This window comes from Oryctolagus cuniculus, chromosome 12 (genome assembly GCF_964237555.1).
Source record: "Oryctolagus cuniculus chromosome 12, mOryCun1.1, whole genome shotgun sequence".
NCBI classification, from domain to species: domain Eukaryota; kingdom Metazoa; phylum Chordata; class Mammalia; order Lagomorpha; family Leporidae; genus Oryctolagus; species Oryctolagus cuniculus.
Window position 1 is genome coordinate 60,402,604 of NC_091443.1, and position 12,680 is coordinate 60,415,283.

Sequence of the window (12,680 nt, forward strand, 5' to 3'; positions counted from 1 at the left end):
TTTTTGAGATAACACTTTAAATTTATATTTAAATGTAAGTCAAAGGCTTTATGTTTCAGTAAACAGTAAATAAAAATAATAAGTATAAAGACTATAGTTCAGCAGGAAAATGGACAAGGGTTATAAGCAATAAACAAATGAAGAGATGTTCAACTTCACTCATATAAATTTTAAAGTAGTCACAAAATCATTAATACTATAATAGTATGTAATTCCTATCAAATTCCTCAATTTCTACCCCACTTACCACTTAATTCTGTTATAGATTGTGGTACTCACCTGTCATCATACCCTGTGTTGGTCAATAGTGGATTTACACCTTGGGCAATACTGAAACTCCTATGAATTTCTGGAGAAAAAACTTGCAGATTTGTTAAGACTATATGAACGTTTGGGAATCTACCTTCCTTATGAGTCAAATTAAACACGTTTTTATTGGATTGCTTCTCAAAATTTATTTTATGAGTGTTCTCAGACTGTATAAAAAGTTGATTTGAGTATTTACATGGAAATTGATAAGAACATTTATAACCATAGGTTATAAAAGATTAGCAACTAACAATATAACAATATTTTTTTTTTAAAAAGAGCCTAAGGTTTCCCCCACCCCCTAGAGTTTTTGTTTTGTTTTGTTTTCTTTTCTTTTTGACAAGCAGAGTTAGACAGAGAGAGAGAGAGAGAAAGGTCTTCCTTTTTCCATTGGTTCACTCCCCAAATGTCTGCCACGGCCGGCGTGCTGCACCAATCCAAAGCCAGGAGCAAGGTGCTTCCTCCTGGTCTCCCATGCGGGTGCAGGGCTCAAACACTTGGGCGATCCTCCACTGTCCTCCCGGGCCACAGCAGAGAGCTGGACTGGAAGAGGGGCAACTGGGACAGAATCCGGCGCCCCAACTGGGACTAGAACCCACAGGCGGAGGATTAGCCTAGTGAGCTGTGGCGGCGGCCCAGAGTTTTAACATTGCCATTTGCGTACAAAAGAAATAGAAAACCTATCTGTCTAAATACACAGAATCAAAATCATGCTCATTAAAACTACAGATTGCTCACTCAAGTGTTACAGTTCAGCAGCTGCAGATAGACTGGTACTAGAGGACTCACAACCTGAATGTGTGTAGATTTTTTTGAGACAAATATCCATGGCACCAAAATCCCTGCCTTCAAAGAGTTTTCTTTCTATTGGTGAGGGACTGACAATCAATGAAGTGCAGGGCACATCAGAGGATGCTAAGTGGTGGAGAAAATGAATAATGTTATTCCCAATCACTTCTAGTCCTAACCAATTTCAGTCTCAAATGTAAAAATCTTTGCTGTCTTTGGTGACCTTGACAGCTTTTCCCAGGCACTGTTTTTAAAAGTGAAGGTGTAGTGCCATTTACTAGTATACTTCTTGTATAACACCAAACAGCAACGTGTCGTACATAAAGTATACTTTTTTGCATCTGGCGGGAAGAGAAATCAATTGTTCCTTGCTAAGGTTTTTTTTTTTTTTTTTTTTTTTTTTTTTGCCACTAGGGCCCAGGGGGTGAAATGTAAAATGGCATGGGAAGCAAGTTGGTAAGGCAGAGGTTGGCTAGAGGACTCGCCTGCCTGATTTCTTTCTAGGAGAAATGCAAGTTGTTATCTCAGCAATTAGTTCTCTGAGGTCATCACATGACATGAACTGTAATTTCTACCTTATTTTAGTCTGTGCTAATGATGTCACTCGAATGAAAATATTTCTACATACAGCAGGAGTGGTGTGGAAAGTACAGACGTTGGCCTCAGTCTGATTTGGGGATTCCGAATAGACGCACTGTGAAGTTTTGCAGTCATTTATAATACAATAAAAATTCCCACAATCTCATAACATACAGTAATCATCAGGTAGAAAAACTAGTGTCTTTTTCAACAGATGTTTTTCTTTCTAGTTTACATAACAAAACAAAACAAAACATGCAGGCATCGCATATGCCATGTGTTTAATTCTGAAGTACACTTTGACTTCTCTTTGCCTTTCCTAAATTAAAAAAAAAAGAACAATTAAATAAGCTTACTAACATGCATTTGTAGCTTCTATTACTCTGTAATTTCATACCCTTTGCTCATTTGGCATAATGACCAAGTGGAGTTGATTCTCCCTTTTACAATTTATGCTTTCCTATTTTTCCTGCATAGTTTGGGTGACATTTCTTTTAGAACAGTCTTCCATTTCATTCCAACCTCTGCACCAGTGAGACAGTGTTTGAAAAATACCATTTTGTCATAAAGCCCTTTTCTCGAACACCTAGAAGGGATTCTAGTGCTTAGAGCAGTACACCTACTTCAGTCTCTCTTCTCGGATTCTTGTCCTATCTGTCCAAACTTTGTGGCACTATCACATAATACAAGCATTCATTCCAGTATGGCCAGTCAGGAGTCTGGGGAATAACCCCACTACTCCCATTTTTAGCTATGTGAATTTGTTTATTCATGATTTGTTATATGTAAGCATGCCTAGACTAACTGTTGAGAAATAAGTATATAGCTCTTATTTAAAAGTATACATTCACATTGAGTCATGTTCAGCTTGTTGGTTTTCTTCTTAAAGCTATCAATTAAAGAACACTTCTTGGGATTTTTATACATTGATATCTGGGTTGTATAGATGTTGGCTGATTGTTGAATCTTAGATTCAGGTGGCAGTAACACTAATATAATGTTATATTCAAAAAACGAATTTCTAAGTGAGCATGCTAGAGATTAAAACTGAATGGAATAATGATAGCCTATAAGCACTAAAACAAAGTGTGCTATTAACAAAGAATATAACTCAGCTACCTAAGAACTTGAGTTCATAGTAGAGAATTCGCCTCTCTCTCTCCCTCCCTCCTATTCTCCCTTGATGTGCCTTTCCACTACATGTTTTACAAGTAATATTTTAGATTTGTGGGAGGCATCTCATAATATAATTTTATTTCATTATAGGAATATTGTGGCAGTGCCCATACGTCACACCAATAAAATGAATATGAATAACATGATATTTGACTTAAAATTCATGATGCAATGGAATAGCTCAGGAACAGTTCAAAACAATGACAGTAACTTCTTTTTTCTTTCCCTATATGCTATTATTTTTGGTTAGTGGAATTCATTTTCCCACGTAAACTAGAATTGCTTAAGTCTTAATAGCATCCCCATGGTTTTGCTTCCTACTACGATGCCTTCACTGATTTCATCATAGTTCAAGCACAATAACAAATCATCATTTGTCCTCAGGAACATGAATTGTCTCGGGCTATTCCCACATTCACAGCAGCCTCACTCTTAAATAACTTTTCTAAGTCTGTCAATCTGCCCACCAGTTTTCTGCCAGCAGTATGAATGCTATACATAAAATCTCCCTATGCTAGATAATTACCACAAAGCCTCCAATTCTTTTCCTAATAAACCTCAAATTTAATAATTCTTTAAATTTGTTATCCAAAAGTGTTGCTTTCTGATCCTATAGCACACTTAGCCTTAAGCAGTCTTGTCAAAGATTATATTGGGTAGTGCTCATCTATAATCCGTGAATGGTTTTTCTCTTACATACAATCTATCTATATGAATTAATGCTATTTTGGTTGCACATAACAGAAACCTCCAAATAATAATGGGTGAAACCCAAGGGCTCATTCTTCGTATTAAAGAAGTCAAGAGAGAGGCATGCCAAAGGTGTCAATGATAATGCTTTATTTTTGATTCATCATCCTTAGCTCACAGTTTGCATACTAACATCTACCTCATGGACCAAGAGGATGTCTACCGGGAACATTTCAGACACCAAGAAAGAGGAAGGGAAAGAGGCCTACGGGGGTCTATCTACTTACTGGCGGAGTCAGTCCTATAGGTATTCTTATATACGATTTCCACTTGCTTCTCAGTGAGAATGGAGAATGGGAAGCATTCTAATGTAACAAGTATACTAGATTATATTGTCTTTTGTTGTGTGCATTGCCAATCTCTGTTATCAAAGAGGGGGTGGCCTGCGCTGCAGCTCACTAGGCTAATCCTCCACCTAGCGGCGCTGCCACACCGGGTTCTAGTCCCGGTCGGGGCGCCAGATTCTTTCCAGGTTGCCCCCCTTCCAGGCAGCTCTCTGCTGTGGCCAGTGAGTGCAGTGGAGGATGGCCCAAGTGCTTGGGCCCTGCACCCCATGGGAGACCAGGATAAGTACCTGGCTCCTGCCATCGGATCAGCGTGGTGTGCCGGCCGCAGCGGCCAGCCATGGCGGCCGTTGGAGGGTGAACCAACGGCAAAAGGAGGACCTTTCTCTCTGTCTCTCTCACTGTCCACTCTGCCTGTCCAAAAAAAAAAAAAAAAAAAAAAAAAAGAAGGGGGTAACAGATACAGAATAGACAACTAACGACTTTTCCCTCAATACTTTTATTTTTTTAGTTCCTGCTGGTTGAGTCCTTTCACTACATATTATAATGGGAAAATGACAGTTTTTGAAGCCAGCAGATTGTACTTAGACCTCCCTCTTTCAAGGTATGTCACCTTGGCAATGCCACTTTTGCTAAAAGTCTTTAAAATGGGCATTTTGCTTTATTTAAATTGAAAATTCATTTATTTGAGAGACAGAAAGAGAAATACACATGAACACACACAGAGAGAATCAGAGCTCACAGGTTTATTCCTCAAATGTCTGCAACAACTGAGGCAGGGATTGAAGCCTGGATTGAATTCAATCCAAGTCTCCCCCATGAGAAGCAGGGGGAACTGTCTGAGTCGTCATCCCTGCCTTCCAGAGTCTGCACTAACAGGAAACTGGGATCAGGAGTCTAAGCTGGGCAAAACATTTTTAAAAAATTTATTCGAGAGACAAACACACACACACACACACACACACACATCTCACCTGCTAGTTCACTCTTCAAATGGCTGCAATGGGTGGAGCTGGCTGTGGCCAGAGTCAGGTGCTGTGAACACAATCCAGTTCTCCCACAATGGGGCAGGAACCAAATCACTTGAGCCATCACTGCTATGTCACAGTGTCTGTGTTGGTGGATAGTTGGATCAGGAATCAGAGCTGGCAATCAAATCCAGGAATTCCCTCAGAATACATGGATATCTTAACTACTAGACTAAACACCCAGTGTCTGGGATGGAATTATTATTAACAATACTTTATAAGGTTGTGGTTAAGGATAGAACATAAATGTGTTATATGTAATATATCACATCACTTTATAAATAGCACATTTTACACTAATTAGTTATACTTATATAACTGAATTTATGTTTAAGTTTGGAAATGTTTTCATTAATACTATGAAAGAAAGCAATCAAAACTTCTCTGTAATTTGTCTCTAAACTTGCTTATGCTTATCCTAGAGAATGAAAGGAGAAAATATTAGCAAGTTGACTTTTATTAAATCAAAATAAAAACCTTAGGCAGAGAGCAATCAGAGTTATGGAAGCCACCCAAAAGATGTTGGTTTTGTAGAGTAAGGAGTCCAGGTACCCAAATGGAACTTCCTTCCCTTCACAGCCTCTGTAAGTCTGGCCCTAGTGAATGAGCAGTTTTCCTGTATAGCTCTTATACTAGATACCATATGTACCGAGCATGAATCTACCCTGTTCATTTTTTTCCCCAAACCTTGTTTTTTGTTCTCATTTTGACCCCTTTCCATACAACTGGACAGTACATTCACTATAAACATATGAAAATTTATTTGTATTTCCCACAAATTCATTATTGTACTAAATATTTTCTATATCTCCTTTTTTTTATAAAAATGTGGTTAAGTAAGGGACTTTCCTAATATAATAAGTGTACTTGATTATATTGTTAAACAGTGGTTTGTTTTCTAAAGAGAAAATATTAAAAATTAATGTCTGTATATATAATTCATTGGATTTAATTTACAAAGCTGTGAAGTTTAGCAGAAATACACTTTTGAAATGAAAAAATGCTATTTTCTTAAAAATTATCCATTGATTTTCCTTCTTAAATTGTACCCATATTTATGTTTATTTCGGTGATCTGCTGTATTTCTTTCCTTCAATGCTTCTTGTCACAGACCAAATGCTAATATTTTTGATATAGAAAGCACACAGAAATCAATAATGTAAATACCAAGGATGTAGAACATACATATAAAATTCTCTGGCAAAGTTAAAACTTTTTCAAGAAGGAAGAAGTTGCTAAGTACAAGGGAGAAACAGTAAAAGAGAGAAGGAAAGGGAGATGGAGAAGAAAGGCGGGGAAGAGTGAGAGAGAGAGAGAGAGAGAGGGAGGGTGGGAGGGAGAGAGAGAGAGAAATCTCATGTCCTTTGGTTCACTCCCCAAATATTAATATTTACAATAGCCAGGGCTGAACTGGCTGAAGCCAGGAGCCCATAATTCAATTCAAGTCTCCCATATGGTAATCCAAGTGCTTGAGCCATCACCTGCTGTTTCTCAAGGTACATAGTAACTTTGAGATGAGATGCAGGGGTCTCAAGTAGCATCTTAACCCCTACACCAAATGCCTGCACCAAGACAGTGTCCTTGTATTCTTCCTGCAAAATTATTTGAAGATACACCCTAACCAATCAAGAGATGAATCGTAAACAAGCAGTTAAGAATAGGGTTCTTAAAAACAAGTATAGGAACCAACGCTATGGTGTAGTGAGCTAAGCCTCTTCCTGTGGTGCCAGCATCCCATCTGGGCACTGATTCAAGTCCCGGCTGCCCCTCTTCTGATCCAGCTCCCTGCGATGGCCTGAGAAAGCAGTGGAAGATGGCCCAAGTGCTTGGGTTCCTGCACCAGCCTAGGGGACCGGAAAAAACTCCAGGGTCCTGGCTTTGAAGTGGTTCAGCTCTGAACATTGCAGCATTTGGAGAGTGAGCTGGCAGATGGAAGACATTTCTCTCTGTCTCTCCACTCTAAGTCTACCTCTCAAATAAATAAATAAAATATTTAAGAAAAAAACAGTATAGTTTGAGTATAAAACTGGATGTCAACATCAGTAAGTATTCTTGAAACAAAACATAAAATAATTTAATGAAAATAATCTGGGCCAGCGTTGTTGGGTAGCAGGTAAAGCTGCCACCTCTGATGCTGGCATCCTGGCTGCTCTGCTTGCAATCCAGCTCCCTGTCAATGACCTAGAAAATGTAGTGAAGCATGGTTCAAGAACTTGGTCCTCTGCTGCCCATGTGAGAGATCTTGGATGAAGCTCCTGGCTTTGGCCTGGTTCACCTTTGGCTGTTGAGATGACCTGGGGAGTGAACCAGCTTTGGAAGGTCTCTGTCTGTGTCTCTCTATAACTTTGACTTTCAAATAAATAAATAAATCTCTAAAAACCATAAAAATAAAAATTAGCTGTGCTTAAACTTCATATTACATTAAAATACTAAAAAGCTGGGAAAGGTTATGGGAAATGATATAAAGTTTCTTATCTCTTGCGTATATGTTTTTGTGGGACAGAAAGATAAAAGCTCAAAAGAAACAATTAATTCTTGACTTTAATCAATAGATAAATAACTTGGAAATGAATTAAAATATATATTATAGGAATCCTACTTGCAATATGAGGCATATAAAATGAAAACCTGAGCAAAAGGAAAAAACAAGGACAATACTAAATTGCAGAAGATGATTCAACATTGCCTTCAATATCCTGAAGCAAAATGATTTACATCTAGAATTCCATACCCAGATGAACTGTTAATCAGCTATGAAGGCAAGGATTCAGAACATTTCTATAGGTACATGGAAGAAGATAATTAATGTTAAGAAAGCAGGAAGTAACTGAAGAAGACACACTCTAATTCAAGAAAACAATATGTCAAAAGGAGAATAAACTAAGGTATGGATTAAATCTTCAAGGGATTCAATGCAGTAAAAAATTAAAGAAGAGAGAATTTCCTGAGAGCCAACAAACAAATGCTTCAGGGAGACCCAGTTCATGATGAATTAAAAAAACTGACTTTTGGATTTTTCATTTAGAAATTTAATGGTTATTTTAGACATTGATGACAGGAATTAGAACAAATGGATGATGGAGTAAGGGTGCAGTTTGAAAATGTGCCTTATGTCTATATCAACAATTTCTCTACCAAGCTCTCTGATCCCTAGCTCTGAAAAAAAGAAAGATAAAATTGAATTCATTTATTACTAATGGATATGTTTGTTCTCTGAAATAGGTCATCTCAAATGATATCTCTACTTCTGATTCCTTGTAATTTTAATTTCAGATGCCTTAGAATTACTTTTCTCAAAGGTAGCAGGTATATTTATAAAAATTACAATCTTAATATAAAGATGCTTGATTTCAACCCTGAGTGGCTAAATTTAACAACTTCCCTTTTTTTTAAAGGTTTATTTTATTTATTTGAAAGACTTACAGAGAGGGGTAGAGACAGAGAGAAAGGTCTTCCATCTGCTGGTTCATTTCCCAGATGGCCGCAATGGCTGGAGCTGTGCCAATCAGAAGCCAGGAGCCAGGAGCTTCTTCCGGGTCTCCCACGTGTGTTCAGGGGGACAAGGACTTGGGCCATCTTCTTACTGCTTTCCCAGGCCATAGCAGAGAGCTGGATTGGAAGAGGAGCAGCCGGGACCAGAACTGGACCCATATGGGATGCTGGTGTTTCAGGCCAGGGCTTTAACCCGCTGCGCCACAGTGCGGGCCCCACAACTTCCCTTTCTACCTAAGGAAATTGGAAGCACAGAAGGGTCAGGGGGAAGCCAGATGAATCATAAAACTTTGAAATTATTGTTATTTCACTTCCTGACTTCTTCTTGTAGTACCCATAGCAAATATCTACAAAAACAATACTTATAAGTAAGTATCCTGTGACATGTGTCAGCAACATATAGGATGATAGATTCCATATAAAGAAAAGAAGTACTTATAACATTTGGCCTTGAGATAGAAAAATGCTTTACAATTTCAACATATGCAAGTATGTAAATAGTTATGGACACACCCATGTGCACACAAATTAACTCTATATTTGATCTCATCTCATTCTTTTCTCTTTTTTTTTTTTAAGATTTTATTTATTTATTTGGAAGTCAGAGTTACAGAGAGGCGGAGGCATAGAGAGAGAGGTCTTCTTCCGGTGGTTCACTCCCCAAGTGGCCACAACTGCCAGAGCTGTGCCGATCCGAAGCCAGGATCCAGGAGCTTTCTCCGGGTCTCCCACACGGGTACAGGGGCCCAAGGACTTGAGCCATCTTCTACTGCTTTCTGAGGCCATAGCGGAGAGCTGAATCAGAAGTGGAGCAGCCGGGACTCAAACTGGCACCACATGGGATGCTGGCACTGCAGGCGGCAGCTTTTACTCACTACGCCACAGCACCAGTCCCATCTCACTCTTCTTAACGTTAGAATTTGTCAATAAGATTTTAAAAATCATTCTCCTAATACTATATCTTTCTTTCAAGCAGAAAATTGAGTTGTATTACTTCATGGTGATTTTCCTTTCTGATTTCCTAGGTTACATATGTTGTCTGAGAAAAGTATAATCTTCAAATAATTTTATCATGATTGAATCTCATTGGAAAATTCTGTATAGCTGAAGTGGAAATAATACTTCAAATAGGAGGTATGGAAGAGATAAAATTAAAGCAGATAATATGTATGATATTTACTTACCCCAAAATTCTTTTTTTAAAAGGTCTATTTATTTATTTTAAAGTCAAAGTTACAAAGGGAGAGGGAGGGGGAGAGGGAGAAGGTAAGAAGTGGGGGAGAGAAAGGAGGGGAAGAGAAGTCTTCCATTCTCTTGTTCACTTTTCAGATGGGGGCAACAGCCAGGGCTGGGCCAGGCCAAAGCCAGGAGCTTCATCCGGGTCTCCCACCTGGGTGGCAGGGACCCAAATACCGGGCCATCTTCTGTTGCTTTCCCTAGGCCATTATCAGGGAGCTGGCCTGAAAGTGAAGCAGCCGAGATTTGAATCACTGCCCATAAGGGAAGCCCATGTCCCAGGCAGTGGCTTTACTTGCTATGTCCCAATGTACCCACCCCCAGCCCACAAATTCTGAAGATTTTGCTTTGTCATGCAGCACGCATAAAGCAATGTATACATAGAAAGCGAATTCTATGATTTCAGTTTGCCGTTGATACTGGATATTGCCTATCTTGTGAATAGGGTTCATAAGGCACATCCATTAGTGAAGCTTCCTTCTTCTACCCTCTGGCTTTCACTTTTTCTGTTGTCCTCCACCAGAACGTCTACTTCTTATTAAAAACGTGCGTGCACACACACGCGCACACACACACAGAGGAATCAAAACTATTGCAACACCCATGCTCATCTCTCCTTCCCAGTTGGGTCAGATTTTAACTTCATTAAATTGCTGTCATATGGTGGCTGCTGACATGCATCAGGCTTGGAGAGCTTCACTCATCAGGCATTCTCTAAGATTGTTAACAAGAACAGCAACTCTCATTAGGGGTTCCCCAAAAGCAGCTAATTAAGGGACAAAGGTTGCTCAGATTGTGACAATTACACCTGTAAGGTCCCTGTAGAAACACCCAAATCTCTAACAAACCTATGTTTGGTTGCTTAGTACAAGAAATAAAGAGCTTGTCCATTAAAAAAATGAGAGGCACAAACTGTCAACCATTTGAAAAGCTTTACGAAAATGATCATCCAATTAGTGGCTATGATCAAATCAGGCATGAACTCTCTCTGGATGGCTCCATAATTTTCCTTCTTGCATGGTGTAATTTCATATAGCTCAAATGAACTCGTGAGAGGTAATTCAGTTCCAAACAGTTTTCTCATCACTGCTAATTATACTAATACATTGAAATGCCTCCTACAAAATGCATGAGCCCTTTAAGCCACCTCATTAATGTGATATAATTTTTGCCAGAATATATATCAAACCTATTATCACCACAGGTTTTCTTTAGCTTTTTTTTTCAAAATGTCTATCAAAAGCTTAAAAAGTAGATTTCTTTGGGCTGGGTGTCTCATAATTAACTGTTTCTTTGAACTACTGTTGTCTGTTGTGGTTTTCAACTCACTCACAGTCTTCGGTATGGCATCCTCCAGACCCACCAGTTTCTTTTTCCTCTCTGACTATTTGATTCCTTAAATCTTTTCCCCGTTGTAGCTGATTCTTTAAATGGCAAATGGTGCATGCAATAATGTGCAAAAATGAGTTATACAAACTGAAAGCAGGGGTGTAAAAAGAAGCATCATCTGAAACTAAAATAAAGACAGATTTTATGGTATTTATGTCAGTTAATTTAACTGCTGGTAGGGGCTTTTGTTGAAACATGAGTTAGTTCCAGTGTTTAACCTTGCAGTATTAATTTATGCTTTATGGCCTGAGTACTTTATCATTCCCTCCTTGGGAAGACAGTTATCTCATTAGCCAGAATTTAATGAAATGCAAGGATACACTTCTTAATTTCAAAGATTACTATAACACAAATCAGGTGTAAATCTTAGACTGACTGCCCCTTCCCTCGCCTGTTTAAGAGAGAGAGAGAAGGAGAGAGAGAGAGGGTTCATTTTGCAATCATATCACAGAAATTCATCTGGTGGAATACATTTCATGACAGCCATTCTAAAGGCATGTCTCATCTGTAAAAGTTGGTTTAACTTTGCATCCAGGAATATTGATGGTCCTTCAGCTACTATAAAGTTTCAAGGGTTGACAATTCATTATTCATCATCACAATTTAAAAAATGTTGATAAAATTACCACTTCCCTAGACTTATTCAACCATGGGTATGAACTCTTAACCAGATTTTGGCTAAACTCAGTTTCAGAGGTTGTATCAGTATATGTGTTTGCTATAGCCATTTTATTTTCAAATTAGTAGTCATATTCATGGAAAAGGTTCCTATGTCCTGAGACATAGAATGTTTAGCTAAACAAACACAAATAAATTTGAAATAGAAGACACGCCCTAAGGAAGCAGAAATATTTATGTGATAAGCCTATGCAGAATCGCCTTCATATACTGACTTCTGAACTTTTGTTCAGGCTGTTTGTTGAGTGTCTCCTCAGGCCTGTTCCAGCATCTGAAGTACAATTCTGGGTCTACAACACTGCTTGAGTCACAGAGTGAGTGTATCATATTCAAATTTGAGAGCATTGTAGGGTATTTAGGTTCTTTTGGATACAAATGATTGAATGAATGAATGAATGGCGTTCGGATCTGGTGACTTCTGATGAATTTAAACATATCTTTCCTGAATGAGACACTAAGGTATTTATATATTATTTGACTACATGAACAGTATAAAGCAAGGAGAACCTGGTGCTTTTGACTCCCTCTGGTTTGCTCCATCAATTAGGGAAATTGTACATCCTGGAAACTACCAAAAGTTAAAACACATGTTCATCCAGTGATTTATCTTGTGAAAGTGTGTACATGTCTATTCTATGTGGGGATGTATGTGTATGTGTTTTAGTTTCAGTTCAAGACCTAAGATTTGTTACAACAGGTAGGGGCTTTATTTCAAGGAAATGGACAGTAAGCTTTTGAATAAAGATGCATGGCATTTGACTAAGCAGCCATAGGGATCCTTTTTCTGCTACTTTATGTATTTCCTAGTCCTAGAAATTTGAAAATAATAAAACATGGTGTGAGATGTTGTAGCTGACACTTCCATGATCTGGAACCACATTGTCTGGAGACAGGGTACTACTTCTCTGAATGTGAAGACAGCTGTGCATCCAAATCGTGGCTACTGACTGAGGTTAGAGTAATGACTTAA